This window comes from Hippoglossus stenolepis, chromosome 22 (assembly GCF_022539355.2).
Source record: "Hippoglossus stenolepis isolate QCI-W04-F060 chromosome 22, HSTE1.2, whole genome shotgun sequence".
NCBI lineage: Eukaryota > Metazoa > Chordata > Actinopteri > Pleuronectiformes > Pleuronectidae > Hippoglossus > Hippoglossus stenolepis.
The window spans coordinates 9,020,528-9,036,507 of record NC_061504.1 but is presented as its reverse complement, the minus strand read 5'-3'; the positions used below and the strand labels follow the sequence as shown (position 1 = coordinate 9,036,507).

At 44.4% G+C, this 15,980-nt stretch overlaps 1 protein-coding gene across 8 annotated transcripts in view; it reads right to left on the bottom strand.

Annotated features, from left to right (window-relative positions):
* foxp2 (forkhead box P2) overlaps window positions 1–15,980 on the bottom strand; it is a 107,963-nt gene that overhangs the window by 90,753 nt on the left and 1,230 nt on the right. For all 8 annotated transcript variants that reach the window (XM_035147937.2, XM_047338617.1, XM_035147944.2 and 5 more), the window contains exons 2-3: window positions 7,564–7,628; window positions 6,830–6,901 (exon numbers count right to left, since the gene is read on the bottom strand). The gene's annotated coding sequence lies outside the window, so the exon portion shown is untranslated. The remainder of the gene's footprint in view (window positions 1–6,829; window positions 6,902–7,563; window positions 7,629–15,980) is intronic.

Sequence of the window (15,980 nt, the reverse complement as noted above, 5' to 3'; positions counted from 1 at the left end):
GAACAATGGCCAAATGGAGGACGGTATCACAAGGGTCCAATGTCTGCCGTGATGAATATGTGGGAGATTATAAACCATTCCATCATTTCCATAATGTAAAAACTCTCTTCTTCTTCTTCACCCCGCCGACTATTCACTAAATAAATGAGAAAACTATCACCCGCACAGAAATGTTCGACAAAAGGCAGAAGGGAGGGAGAGCGCGTTTTGAATGACCCCCCGCGCCTTTGACAATGCAGCCGCTGTCCGGACACATTCGGAAGCAGCGGAGTGAGTAAGACCTGGTAGAGTATTTATCACTGGGCACAATGCAAATGTATTACCATGTCATCTATACCACTTTACGGCACAGAATGGAAGCACGGCGAATACAAGGGAGTTCTACAGAACACCAGGTGGAAATATGAATGCGTGGGGGTTTCTTTCGACGTGTGGCTCGGCCGCCTCGCGAGCGCTCTTAAACTGAGGGATCATTCACTGGACACTGGTTCAAAAACTCAAAGAGTCGACCATCGCTTTTACCCGATGCGCGAACTAGCCCGGCTAATAAGTCGTACCTGCAAAAATCACTTGAATTAAAGTGACGGACAAAGGTTTGAGAGAAATCGTGAAAAGAAAAGTATAATTACAGCGTTACAGAATGAAGTGAAAGGGAATAAAAAGAAGTTTAAGGCTTCGCTTTTTGGCGAAGGGTGTGTTAATAACTTTTTGAATGTCTGTGAAAGCTACTGTATCTGGTTCAGCAAAAAAGAAATGGCCTTTACATTATACATTTGACATTATATACTATGTACTGACTGTAGCAGCCACTTGACGGCAAGCTCTTGTATCCAAGTGTTACTTTTCTCCTCAAAAAAACATTAAACTTTTGATATTCCCTCACACCTCAACATCACTGACACCTTTTCAGCCATTCACTCGATTCACGTGTGTGTCTGTTTATATGTGTGTGTGTGTGTGTGTGTGAAAGCCTCCATGTGTGCGTCGTCAATCACCACAGTCTATCACAGAGATCTCTCCCATGGCAGCCTGGTTTATTTACTTTATCTACAATATAATGCTTCAGTGAACATTAGCAACTTTGAGACACAAGTTTCAATCAGTCGTCGAGCTGCGGTGTGCGTGCTCGCGCGTGTGCTCAGCCAGGTGCGGCGACGAGATGAACACCGCCCGCCAAAGAGACGGAGCGGCTTTAAAGCGAAGAGGCCGACAAAGAGGTCCCAAAATAATACCAAAATAAAAATGGACAGCAGGAGAAGAGGGGAGGACGGGAAACAAAGGGATAGTGGAGAAGCAGGGGAAAATAAACCATATAGGACAGCAGGGAGAAGAATTGGGGAGGGGGGAAAGGTAGCGGTGGATTTAGAAAGAGAAAAGCTAAATAAAAAGTGATGGGGAGAAGGAGTGAAGAAGACGGACAAAGGGATTGATAGAAATGGACAAAAACAAAGTGAAAGAGAGAGGACTGGAGAGAGAAAGAGAAAGAAAAGGGAGAAGGGAGGGAGACGAGGTGTTCTCCCTGGGTAGTGCGGAGTCCGTCTTGTCCAATAAACACAGGTGAGCAGCTCGACAGGCCAGGACCACCAGGCTGACTGACAGCTGAGAGCGCTCACTGACCTCCAGCTTTATGTTACATGACATGAGGAGTGCAACTCAACTGACAAAGAGAAGCCAGGAGAGGGAGAAGCTGACGAGCACGCACACACACACACACACACACACACACACACACACACACACACACACACACACACACACACACACACACACACACACACACACACACACACACACACACACACACACACACACACACACACACACACACACGGCTGTTTAAAGCGGCATCCATGCTCCGTGGCCACAAAAGTTGCAAACACAAAAATATCCGCTCTCAAACAGACACACACCCACGCATAGAGAGACAGGAGGAAAGACATTTCCCTTCACAGGTGAGCAGAAGAAGGAAACACCCCGGTGCTTCGGTTACTTAGTGGGAGAAAGTGAGGAGTCGTAGGGTGGGTGGGCGGATGGCAGGGGGTTGAATGTATGCTGTGTGCCGACTGAATCTTTTCCACATGACGGGCCTCGGGCTGTTTTTGTCAACTGCACTCTTGAGCAGCAAGGAGTCAGGTAGTGTGACCACATGATTGCCCAGGAGGCACCGCGGTGAGAGAGGGAGAAATTGGGAGAGCGAGAGAGGGAAGAGAGTGGCAGCGAGGGGGAGAGAGAGAAAGGGGGGAGGGAGAAGGATCGGTGGTCGGGAACAGGACCGATGCAGCACGCATGATGAGGTGTAATCACAAACCCCATTCAGAGTGCAGTGGAGTTTGTCAACATACACACATTCACATTCCACTGTCTGTCAGCTCTATGACCCAAATCGAGCATGCTATGTGAGTGAGTGTGTTTTTTTTCGACACACACGCGGATGCTTTCTGCCCATTTCGCCTCCAACCAGGTAGTAACAGTTGCACTGTCTGGGCTTGTGGTCTGTGATGAGGAAGTCAGATTCCAAAGCTCTTGTAGGGTTTCGCCGCCGCCGCCTGTATCCCTTTTCAAGCTGCGATCAAATGATCATTATGAACAAAGGACTTGGCTCGTTGCCTCTGGAGTAAAAGCTTTTCTCTTTGGCTGTGACCGTGTGGCTTGATTGAAAACTTTTACTTGGAAAACGAAAGAAAAGGTGGAGGAGGGCAGTAAAAGAGTGGGAAGAAAATAATGTCATTTTTAAAAAATATGAATATTCAACGGATAAGTGTTTATAGATACTAAACTGTTGTCATTCAATTTAAATACACATTTGACAAAATCTCATTACATAGATTTAAATTACATTTAGATTCAAGCAAACCTTCTTTTAATCGAATTCGTTTAACAGTGAAAAGTTACTTATTTTACCACAACACATCTTCTGACCAAAAGCCTTCCCCCGTTGCCATGGAAATCAAAGTCCAAATCCCATTTCATTGCAGTGTTCTTTTTATCATTATTATAATTATTATATTTGCATTAACAAAAAAACATTGAATGATCAAGATCATTCATTGTGCATCAAGGTTAATTATTATTCGTTATTCTCAGACAAGGACGTCTGATACACGTGCATCACGTGACGCAGCCACATTACATGAACTGACACTGGGACAGTGACATGTGACAACAAACATGACAGGCTTAGAAGTTTAGAACCATGCTAGCAACTTGTGGAAAAGGTCGCGTTCCTGGAATAAATTCCTAATTTGCAAAGACGACTCCCCCGAAAAATCAGGTGTCAAACTGGCAAATCATAACTAACCGCAAAGTATCAGAAAATATTTATTTGGTGCAAGCTGCATACTGAGACCGTACAAAAGCTTAGAATATTCTCAGGCAATTCTCACCGGATAGAAATAAAAGCCATTAAAATGGTGGTTGACTGTCCTGGTCGATAAAGTAAAAACTCAAAGATGTGTTTACAAGAAACTATTTTTCATGGGAAGTAGACATCCATTAAAAAAAATGACAACGTTAAAATAACGATTATTGGCATTGATTTGTCGGCAATTTAAAATATATATGCACTGTAATATAATATGCAGTCCCTGAGATAAACAGAACTCACCAGTGGGTTAAAAATGCGTAGATTTAGTTCATAATCACAATATCCCTATAAACCACTGCACTGTGAAGGGCTAACATAAACATGGGGCTACGTGTGCAGGCTGAAAAATTAGGCTGCGTGACAGTTTGGCGATAACACACAAGTTCAATCTGTCAAGATGACCGGAATTCAGACCTTGGGAAGAGAATGCCCGACTGTGTGCGACTGATTCATTGGACATGATCACCTGCAAATGAAGCCACTCATAATTCTTCCCACCTGAAATAAGGAGTTCAAACCGGTGTCAGGCGGCTCTGATGTCATGCCTGCCTCGGGTTGGGTTTCACAATAATCTCAGTGCTCTTGGAAAGATGCCATCACGTCCAGCTTCTGCACCCAAGATTTCTCCAATTAAATTGCAGAGGGGAAAGAATAACACGTGAAACACGAGATCCCCGCTCGTTTATAGAAATTAAGCCGGTGCATGCAGTATTTGCAATCAGTCATTTCCAGAGTATCAGTCATCTCTAATACGAGGCGGACACATAGAGAAATACCTGAGGGGCCCCAAAGTATGCTGAGGCCACCTCTGCAAAGGGCAAATTCACCCTTTGTCCAATGAAAACTTCCAGAAATCACATTCCTCTGCAAAATTGCAAGAAGCTGTGGAATTTTAGAAACAACTGGATAGGTATAAAGTAGGGTAAAGAGAAAGAATAGAAGAAAGAAAGAGGGATGGCGTGGCCAGAGATAGACGGATCAATAGACTCATTGAGCCTCTTTATATTCTCCTTAAGGAATGATGGTGATACTCATTCGGAGCCTTATCGCCTCTGTCGCCATTCTCATGGCAACTGTGCACTCTGGACAAACACTCTCCATGCAATCTCTTTTCTACACTCCTCTCTCCATCTACCCTCCACATCACCCTCTTGTTTTTCTATTCCATCGCTCAGTCGTTCTCTTTCACATCAGACTTGTGCGAGGTAAACACCTGACAGTGGCTCAGGGAAGACTGGACTGACTTGGTTTCATATGGAGGTGTTCCCACCAGCAATAGAGGACAAAAAAGAAAAAAAAAGAAGCTATCAGGTGCGAAAAACATTTCCTCAGCGGAAATATTGTAAGTAAATTTCCGGAGTCTATTTAAAAAACGGGACAGCCCCTAAACCGAGAGAGATCATCGAGAGGGCAGGACGTCATTGGTCCGTCCACTCTTGCTCCAGTTTGCTCACAGCATGACACAAGCAGACCCCAAACCCAACCTCATTAAACTGAATTATGGAAACTTGGGGAACTTCCAAAACTTCCAACTCCACTCCCTCCCCCTCCATTGCCTAAGTGGGAAGACAAAACACTGGACCATAGAGAGAAGAGTGCGTGAAGAACGGCAGCAGATCCTTGGGAGTGAGAGCAAGAGGAAGGCAGGGAAGGGAAAGTAAACCTTTGATGAGTAAGACTTTTTTTGTTAAGCGAAGGGGGCTTAACTTTAAAATATTCTGGGTGGCGGTGAATGGGGGATTGACCAATGGCCCTGATCCCAGCCACTCACTGGGGCACTGGGGTTAATGGTGGATAAAGATTAGAAAAAAAGAGGGGGGTTGCTTCGGCTGCTTTGCCTGATCTCCACATCCCCACCCCGCAGTTTTCACCTTCTCTACCAATCCCAAATCAGCTAGACAATGGAGGCTACCAATGGGGAATGATCCCAGTGCCTTTGATTCCTGCCTCTACCCCCGCGACCACTCCGAGTGCCCAGGGTAAAGACCCGTTGAGGTTCCCCCTGTTTGCCCAGTCGCAGGGACGGCAGTTAGCGGGGGCTCAGAGGAACCATTTGAGGATTGGAAAGGGAATGACAAGAGGTCTCTGATCTATGACAAGAAATCAATTCCTAACTGGGAATGTGAGCAGAGGACTGTTCAGAGCAGCTTCTTTAGACTTACACTTAATTGCTGTAGATTTTTTTATATACGTCTACACTGGAAGTGCAGCTTGCAGTGGTGGGGCAATTACACTTTTTTCGAAATGATTAGAAGGACTTTTTTTTTTAAGGCCAGCAGATATGCGGTAAGAGTTCATCTTTGAAGATTTAACTGAATACTAGACAAATTAAGAACTACTATTTCAATCTCTTTTAGGTGGAAGTGGAAATCTGGACTGGGCTTTTCCCAGGAAAGATAGGACTCTAGGGGACGTGGACCTGGTTCTACAGCCAAGCCACACAGCATCTTTTCTCCGGCCCATTCGCTTTAATCTGGCGATACCTCAAAGACACAGCTTCATGATGGGTACGAAGAAAAATTGATTTTCTCCTTTGGATGCAGAGTAAACCCGAAAATCTAAATAAAGTTAGATAACCGACAACTCTTGATTCTTCACTGCCACGTTCCATCCCCATGCCTGCCAGAAAGTGTTTGGAAATGTGTGTGCAGCATGGATGCGTGATGAGAGATCCAATCGATAGAAAAGGCCATATTAGTCTTGTTGGAGATCTAATTGGTGACTCTCATTACGTGACCCGACATTCTTCACACTCATTTGCGGACTGACCTGGTAGCAAACACCACCTTGTATCATTAGTTTAGCCACGGTGGATCGTGTCCAAGTTTTGCAGGAACTACATAAGGTGCTCGAATGACCAAATAGTAAATATTTAATAGATATCAACTAATCACCCATTAAATTCACTCAGAGGGGCTCGTTATTTAATATTCGGTTAAAACATTGTGCTTTAGAAATGCATAAAAGTAGATGTCTCAGTGTCTGAAATCATTTACTACTAGAAACATATAAGCTTTTACATCCCAACAACTTCTCAAATTATGGTGTTTTAATCATAATGGCTCCAAATGGTGTAAAAAGTTCGGCAATAACGCAACCGTCTCTAATTTACATTTAATGGTGATTTAAAATGCTTCTTTGTTTTACTGAATAAAATATATGACTTTATTATCCATTACACTGTATGAAGCAGTAAATTATAATGTGGAACATCTTGTGTATGTCGCCTTCTTTTCCGTCTAAAATCACATTAATACCTTCCAGACCATATCATCTTTATTTTTATCCTATTTTTTAATACCTGGCTCTGCTGTTTTTATCATTTCAGCACCCAGGACTGTGCCACTGTACAGCCGAGCCCCACCAACACGCACAAGTGATGTGGCTCATTACAGTCGACACAATAATCTGGGAGAAAACACCAACACCAGATATGCAAGGACAATGAAAAGAACCTTCACTTACCACTTTGGACTTTACAGTGCGTGTCGTCTGCTTTTTTCTACGGGCGCAGAGCGTGCATGTGCATATTTCATCCTAAGAGGAGAGAAAAATGGAAAAATAAGATGAAATGTAACAGCAGAACAATGAGAAAAAGGCCCACTAATATCAGTTTAAAGCTAATATAAACCCTGTTCACTTTGTCCTGCTCTATTCCGCTACAAATCTCAATCAAGACATCAACAAAATAAATAGAAAAGAGACTGTTATCCGAGCTTGCCCACATTTGTCGGCCATAATGCATATCATAACTTCTAAGCTGGAGTAGATTGAAAATCCTTGGGGTGTGAACACCAAACAGGCACAACTGAAAGGTTGCCCAGTGGAGGGGGAATTCTATCAAGGTGGACAAGATGAAGATTTGTTACATTTGAGGGGGAATGGAGGCCCCTTGACCTCGGCTAGCTGCTACAATCACCCAAACACAGTGGGGCTAACGATACTGTAATAACACAACCAAAGATACAGTAGGTGTCCTGGTATAAAAAAAAATACTAAATTGGTTCATCATTTTATTCCAAGACATTTCTTGTAAGAGTTTTATTCTGAGAGATGAGACGAGCATGAGAATATACAGTAGGTCACTGTTCATTTTAACACTGATCCTTGGAGAGACACGGTTAATGCCACTCTAATCTTTCTCAAGGTTGAGGATTCTTTGACAGATGGACATGGAGGGGCCGTGTTCCAATACTCACCCTAAGGGAGAGAAGTTGCTGTTGTTGTCCGTCACGGGAAAGGATGGAGTCCAGCGACGTCAGCTCTGTGAGATAAGACAAAAGCAGCGAGTATACCATTAGTCCAAATCCATGTCATGACACACTCATCTTTTTTTTCTTTTCATGTTTCCCAGGCACATTCAGTGCCGCCGTGGACATGTGTGGGCTCGACTGTGTCTTGCATAACGACTTTCTGTATGACTTGTAGGTGAAAGCAATAAAGTTTAGAACAACAAAGTGCACCTGGATTTTGCTGTGAAGCGCATGTGTGCTCTTTAGTGTGTGCCAGCGTGTGTGTGAGTGCATGCACAAACAGGCAATGTACAGTACAGTACAACCTATAGTCCTCCCCCCCCCCACACACGTACTCCTCAAGTTAAAAAGGTGCAGTGCCTGGGAGGCTCAAGCTATCAACGCCAAGTAAATCACAGTGTTAACCCGACACAACTGATTTCTCGTGTACTTCCACTGAGCCGCCGACATCTAAAGTACACGTGCTGTGCCGTGGCATTCATATAATTTAGAGACCATTAGTATTGATGATCTTTTGAGTTAATCACACGACGGCGGTGAGAGTGCATAACACCACAAACTGCGGCTACAGATTGCCCCGGACATTTTTACTGCACATACATCACATTAAGAGCATTAGGGGGGGAAAGAAAAAAAAAACTGCCTCTTTGTGGTGGTGGGGGTAAATTTCTGCAACCAAGGGGCATGAGGGGCACGGAATGGCCTGGATGTTCCTCTCTTGAGATTTTTTTTTTTTCCCCTCTTCCCTTTTTATTCTCCCAGAATCCCAATGACCCCTACAGGCAACCAGCGACTGCTGAATCCTGAGGAATGTGCTCTCTGAACTGTACAAAAAGCCCTCAGCTCAAAAGAGCACAGCTGAAAACAAAACATGCCAACTGCGATAATTTCTCACTGTTTTGAGTTTGTGGAAAATGTTGCACAGATTGCTACTCTGGAGAGGGGTGAGGGGGTTTTAGGAGGGGTGTGCACAAACCAACGGACTGTACGCTGGGAAAATAGATATGAAATGGTTTGCCAAGTTTAGAATCAACATTTGTTTGGTTTGTGTACATATACATACTGATCGCCAAGATAATTTAGGATATATAAAGTAGAGATGTTCCAATACAGAGTCAGGTATCGGAGATTGCGCAAAATTGTCTTTAAACTATATTAGTTTAACCCAGAAATCACTTCTTCTTCGCGGCCCCAAAACAGCAGTTGCGCTGTACTGCCACAAGTACTACTTTAAGAGCAGTGAAGAAGAACAATTGATTTCCTGTAGCATAGTGTGAGCGAGAGACGAGATAAAATATCACCAATTCGGCAATATTTCCCGGTGAAGGGAAGGGAAAATGGTAACAGAACATCTCTAACATAAGGCAAAAGGATATAAAAAAAAAAAGTCTGGAATAAGTGTAATGAGGTTTTGCAAAAAGCCTCGCTGCACGGGATGATTAAAAACAATTCATCTTGAAGTAAAAGAGCACAATTACTTTTAAATACAACTTGGATATAAAACATTATTTCAAGCTAATGACCCTTTACCTAAAATTATTTGGGGCTGCGTCGACTTCAGTATCACAACACCCCTGGGCTGTGCAGATGTCATATTTTATTCACTGGCAACGCATTAGGAATGCTATTAGTCTGTATGACCTCCAATTCGCTGGGATTTACAAATACCACATATACCTTTATTCCAAATATAACAACCATCGGTAAATTCTATCAACTTATAAACATGGCAAACGCACTTAAGTATTCATGAAGGCCTAATAATGCTATAGGCTGATATTTACATAAAGCGCTCGCTCACTAAGTCTAGATAAACTATTTAAGACCCGGACCACAAATACCTCCACACTGCAGAAAAAGGAGGGTCCCGCGATGAAAGAGGACATTATGCTAACAAGTCAGATTACTGTACACAATAACTTTATCTTAAAAGTAAATACCATCCTTGGTGTTGGGGGAAAGAAGAGGGAGGGGTGGGCATTATGGAAAGTCACTGGCAATATTTCTGTAGGGACCAAATGCTCCTTATCAGTGTTAGTCGAGCAATTCAGGCCCGCCCGAAGAAAGATGAGTCTTCAAACTCATTCTATTCATGGTCAGACGTGTAATTACCCTCAGCTCACAGTCTAGACGTAACCGCTTTCACAGTATTTAAGACCCCCTATGCAACGCGCGGACGCCATCTCCTACCACCAAGCCCTGCACGTTAAATCTGTGGGCAGATAAATTAGTGAAGAATGCAATAAAATAGACACAATGAGGGGAACTTTATCCTCCCTGCTGCTAAATGAGATTTCTTTGAAATGCAGATCAGTGGCTCTAGATTAGTGAATTTTAGCTGCTGTCAACATCATAACAAAATACAAATGCAATTGTTCGCCCGCGCCTTATCTCCTTGCTTCCATCTGCTGGCTGGTTATTTACTCCCCCCTGATTTACTATGCAGATCTAAATAAGTCGCATCAAAAGGAGGGCTTACTGCACAATGCCTTCTTAAGCTTCTACATCAAGGTATTTGAAAAACCGGTAGTCACATGAAAAGGCTGCCCATCAAAGGCACATCTCTAATGAACTCTCCTATATCAGAGGGGGCTTGTGGGGCCTGGCTTTAATGCCGTCTGTGTGGCGAGAGAGAGGAGCACAACTACAAATCAGGCCCACCAAGCCACGGCGGAGAAGGAGGGGAGGAGGAGGACAGAGAGGGGGAGAAAAGGAGAGACCGGAGGAGGAGGAAGGCCTCGGTTATCAACTGAGATTAGCTCAGCACAGGGACTAGTCCTAGGTCTTTGCATTCATCCATCTATCTCCTAAGTCTAGGCTGAGGAAGGCACTCATAAAAAAAGACTACAAAAGCACTAGATTAGAACAAGTTACAATGGATTAAACTGGATTTGACCACAGGTTTGTTGTACGGGAAAAGTAGCAAAGACAACCAAAGTGAAAACCTTCAAAAACACAGGATCTTTCAGGCTTTTTGTGCAACTGTACTGCAAGAAAATCAAATGATTATGGATCAGTATCTGTTAAAATGACTGATCAATCCAGTAATCAGAAGTAGAGGGAGATTCTTGGACTGTCACTGCAAAGGAAAACATATTCTGCTGTCTCCCCCTTCTAATTTACCCCAGGTCTGGAAACAGCTTTGCTTAATCTCAAACAGAGCTTTTGCATTACGCTCCTGCAATAACCTTTAATTTCATGGTGTATTTGTTGCATTCGGCGCACAGGCCGGATTACAACTGACAATCTTTAGACTTGCGCGGCGAGAAATAAACTGCATGGAGAGATCGTGATCTGCGCCGTACCCCCCACCCTCCCACCGCCCGCGATCCGTGGCTGCCACCATCCCGCTTTGTAGCAACTGTGTCTGGATGAAGGGGGAGACCCCCACCAACAAGCATGCAGTTTACCAGTGAACAATTAGCCCCGGAGCAAGAGCACGCCCGGCAATGGCACATGTGGTTAAGAGGCGTGCGCTGCGGGAGAGCGCCAGATGATGAAGGGATGAGGATGGGGCTGGGGGGCATGAGGAGGGGGGAAAGAGGAGAGGACACTGAGGGAAGGAGGTGCGTGGCGTGTGCCAGACACGCGTGTGCCAGTTTTTTGTTTTTTTGGGGGCTACTGGGCACACGTCCTTTGTGATTCGCTTACAGATACTCTTTCCAGAGAAGATAAAAGAGGGATAATTGGAGGCGTTACCACCTACTCAAACCCAATACAACTTTGACTCGGAATTTTAGGATCCTGTCCAGATTGAGCTGTAATGTGAAGGCATCCAATGGCTGAGTCGCTGTGCTACAGACACTTCTCGTCCCTCCCCACACTCCGCCTCGAGGGCCTTTCTGCTTTGCGGCGTGCCAACTGGGCCTGGTGCCAGTCGCATTTGCAACCACAAGGGAGCCTTGTCTTTTTGCCATGCCTAATGAAATGACAAAACAACAGATTTGCATATGCAGAAACAGGTGTTGTAACAGGTTTGACTGCTTTTGACCCAGGCCGTGTTAAAGAGAGAAAATGCAGAGAAAGAAAAAAAAAAAAACATGCAGGAAAAGAAAAAGTTTATGACCAACAGCTGCCTGGAGGTATTTAGGCTCTGATGAGCTGCAAGACTGCACCATCTGCCCGGCTGCCTGCCAGAAGTGACAATCTGAATTAAAACCCACTCATCAAATATCATAAAAATAAACCATTGTTTTTGCTGCGTCCATATGTTGTGGCCATTTTATTTCATTCGCAGAGAGGAGCATTTGGAGGCTGAGCTCCGAGGCCTGTAGCCATGATCCAGGGAAAATCCAGAGAACCGCACAGTAGCCTGTAATTACCCTCCCACCGATCCGCTGTCTTCAGACCAGAGCCCTGCGTCATCCCAAACATTATCCAAGTCGATCCTCTCCACATTACAGAGGAGAAAACCTAGGCGGGCCGATGTGGTGAAAACATGGCCATTGTTTAGAGTAGGATTATGGGTTGACATCCAAGAGGGCGAGCTTCAGAAAGTGAATCAGATAAAATCACTACACTGCTCGTTTGTAACTAGACAACTGCTTTTATGATTTATGCAAATGTATATTCCCAACACGAGACACAAATAATGTGGCCGGGGAGCCTGTGTGGCTGCGAAACAACCCAAACACAAAATGATGCATTTCTGAAAATGTCAAATGTCTCCCGCTTCACATTTTTGACCAAATAATGTCCTGACCCAAAGGGGGCTTTGACTGGAGACATTCCTTTTGTCCTTTACTGAAAGACGAAGCTACTGCGCAACACCCCCGGCCCGCAGAGCCCACTCAAACACCAACAACCCCAACCCCCCCGCCCCCCCCGCCATTTCCATTTTTCCCCCTCCTGTTCTTATTTAGGTGAGTGAGACAGAAGGAACAAACCTGAGACAGTCGTGACCCTGCGTGAGTGTTGGAACTTGGTCTAGAGCTACGCCGGCAGAAGGCAGCACCATATGCCCTCAGCCCCGAGCTGGATGCTCTTTCTGCAGCCTAATGTGCCTGTCAAAAACTGTTACTGTCATGACCCCCCCTTCCTCTCTATGTTTTTTTTTTTCCTCTCGCAACATGTTAGAAATAAACATTTGCTTTTCCTATTTTCTCTCTGTATCTCTGGGTGAAAGAGGGAAGGTCCTTGTAGATGTGAGGGTCCAACTCATCAACAAAGAGTGTAGGGCCGAGGATCAGCTGTTACAGCCACACATATATCAAAAACTAATCATTTTACTAGATCGTTAGCCTCTGGGTCTCAGTTGAGAGCAATTAATTAGGTTGGAAACAAAGCTTTCACTTCCCTTTTCCTCATTTGCATTGTCAAATGTGCAGCATATCTACCAAACCGCTAACAGTCAAAGAGATGTCTTAATAAAAGGCCATTTAAATGTTGGTTGAGTTGGCTACCACCATTAGCTTCGGCGCTGTCTCACATGATGTTTTGACTGTTTACGAGTGACAGGCTGACGGGTGAATGCGCTGAGAGCGGTGACCTTGCCTTTTTACCACGACTGACCCTGTATCTTTAATTCAGGCCAAGACCTCCCCTTAAAAACAAATGTTTTCACACCAGGACACTGTCCATGCGACCGTGACTTGAATAGACGCCGACGTGCCTTCACACCACACTGACCAGCGAGTAAACATGCAATTGTTAACTCAGCAAAGAAGGAAGAGAGAGAGAGAGAGAGAGAGAGAGAAAGAAGATGCAGGGTCTGTGGCTGCTGTTGATGTGCTGCGATTCAGGGAGTGCATGCACGCTGTAGTTTATGTGGATAAACACGCTGATAGGTCAGCTAGTGTTCCAGGCCAAGCTTATGGCAGTCTGGAGTGTCAGCTCAATGGGAGACTATTAAGCACAAGGTCACAGTCAAGACTGCGGTGCCAGGAGGTGAACTCCTACGAAAAGGAATTATTTTTATATAGCTTGTATTGCGTACACAAACCAGGAGTTTGTTTTATGAGATTACATCAATGTCCCTCTCCATTTCAGAATCAGCAGCCAAAAGCTACATTTTCTGGCTGGTCGGTGCTGGGGTCATTTGTTTGTGGCTTTAGAATCATTAGTGGGTGGTTCCATGATGAATTTGCAGAACAGTCATTGCAGATTGTTCTGGACTAGACATTTAACCACATAATCATGTTTTTAACTGGGCCAAGCAAACATGAAACTCATAATTATGAACTTAATACAAAAAAAACGACATGTGGCTATGATCTGCGATAAAAGAAAAATGGCCGGTGTGAATAAGTAAGTGACTCTGTCCTCTGATGGTTCTTAAATCACCCTTATGTGGGCAGCCTGCGCTCTCCGTTCTAATCCCCATCCCCTGACCCCACCCTGCACAGCTTTCTCCGGCCAAACAGTCACAATGCTTCTCGCTGACAACAGTGTTGAGTCGGGCTTAAGAAGTGACCTGAAGCGGAACTAAAAAAGTCTGAGCTGTCTCAAGACTCTTAGTAACTGGGGCACACAAAACATCATTACTGTGATGTGGATAATTACAGTGCAAAAAGGGTGGCCTCTTAAGCATGTAATACACTCTTATCTCCGGGAGTCAATCTTTCCGAGGCTGACAGCTTGCAGCATATGATCCCGGTAAACAAATACTTTTGCGCGGCACAAAAGTGCCATTAAAGGCCAAAACTGTCAACACAAATTCCATTCTTACTAGGGGGAGGGAACTGGAATGGGAGGGAGAAAGGGAGGAGGGAGGGAGGTAGGGGGGAAAAAAGGACTTGATCACTTCTGGTTGCTTTAACTTGCATGGAGGTTGTCATGGAAACATTTCTGTGAAGTTGACGGGGATAAAACCTGGACATTTGCCATCTAATTGCCTTAAGCTTAAAAACAAGGCCGAGTTAGATATATGTGAAAACGCATTGTTAAGGCTACTCCAGTGAGATGCTGGTGCACCACTCCCCTGATTTTCTTACTCATTTCTTACCCCCCCAATTCGGCAACACTTCAAGGCTTGGGTGAGCGGTCGGTTTCATTACAGAGGTGTTGGGGGATGGGGGGGTCGGTGCAATTCAAAAGCTAATCCAAAAGTGAGCAAGTGTTTCATTGCCTCAGAAGTGGTATGACTCAAAACAGCGTGGATGTGATCTGTGCATTAAACCCACTGTCTGGACTTTGTGAACTCACATGTCCTGTGTGGTTTCTACACCCACAGCCATGCATGCAGAAGTTTCCTCATGACTCTGTAAATCACAAACACAAAGTGTTTTTTCTACATCGGCTCTCATGGACGCAACAATGTCCACATCCTAAGATGGAATAAAAAAATCATGCATCAACCAGTGTTCTCTGAGCTGAAAGCTGAATCTTAATTTTGATAAATGATTGAAACGTATGACAGGGTATACACATTAATCCTGTGGAGGACATTCATTTTCCTATTACCATAATGTAGAGCACGACCGCCCGATGATAAATGCAGCAATCAAAAAATGGATGCAGAGTGGGGGAGAGTCGGGGGTAATAAGTGCACCGCTCCCGACAACGGTCAGTCTGGGAGAGAGACTAAATGGCGAGTCTCTACATCGCTCGCTGTTTTACTAAATCAAGTTCTTACCGCACAACACAACACCCTGACAACAAGTAAACAAGAGGGCACAGACTCTAGATGTACTCAAAAAAATTATTGCTGGGCCAATGCAACAAAGGGGCTGATTGTGCATCGTCGCCGACATATTTCACCAGGGGCATTTATTGCCGCCTGGCCTTTGATGAGTGAGAGCTACTGAGTGAGAGGGGGGGAAAACTGGCCCACACCTGCATAACTGAGGAGGGAACACCTGTGCACCCTGCGGCTCGAAAAAAGGAGGGTCGATGCAGCTAATCCAGGGGTGAAAGCTGATCAGAGGACAGGCCCGGAGAGTTCAGCAGCTCCCACTACCTAGTTAGCCTTTCTTTAGGAGAAAAAAAGTTTCACCTATTGATTTTTTTTTGGTGGGGGGGGGGGGCCACAGTGATAGTGACAAGACACAGACAGTGACAGAGAGGAACTTAACAGGAGCTTTTATGAGCTTTCAGGCTTAATTATGTTCGTGTTAGTCATCATGAAATCCAAGCAACTCTGTTTCTGGACAACGCAAAAAGATGGAATGAAAATAAAAATGGAGCAAGCATGCACGGTAAGGTGTTGACTGCTGATCGTCATAGATACTGATTATGCAGATGTTGAGATCCGAATAAGGAGTGGATGACTGATCATCATACACAACTACAGCCTGTGCGTTAAAATCTAGTTGGATTTTATTTATTTAGGTTCATCAGCTTCAGTTTATAGAAAATTAGGCAATGCTTTTTAACAACATCACAGAAAAAGTATATTAAAAAACTGTATGTCAAGGGTGATAATG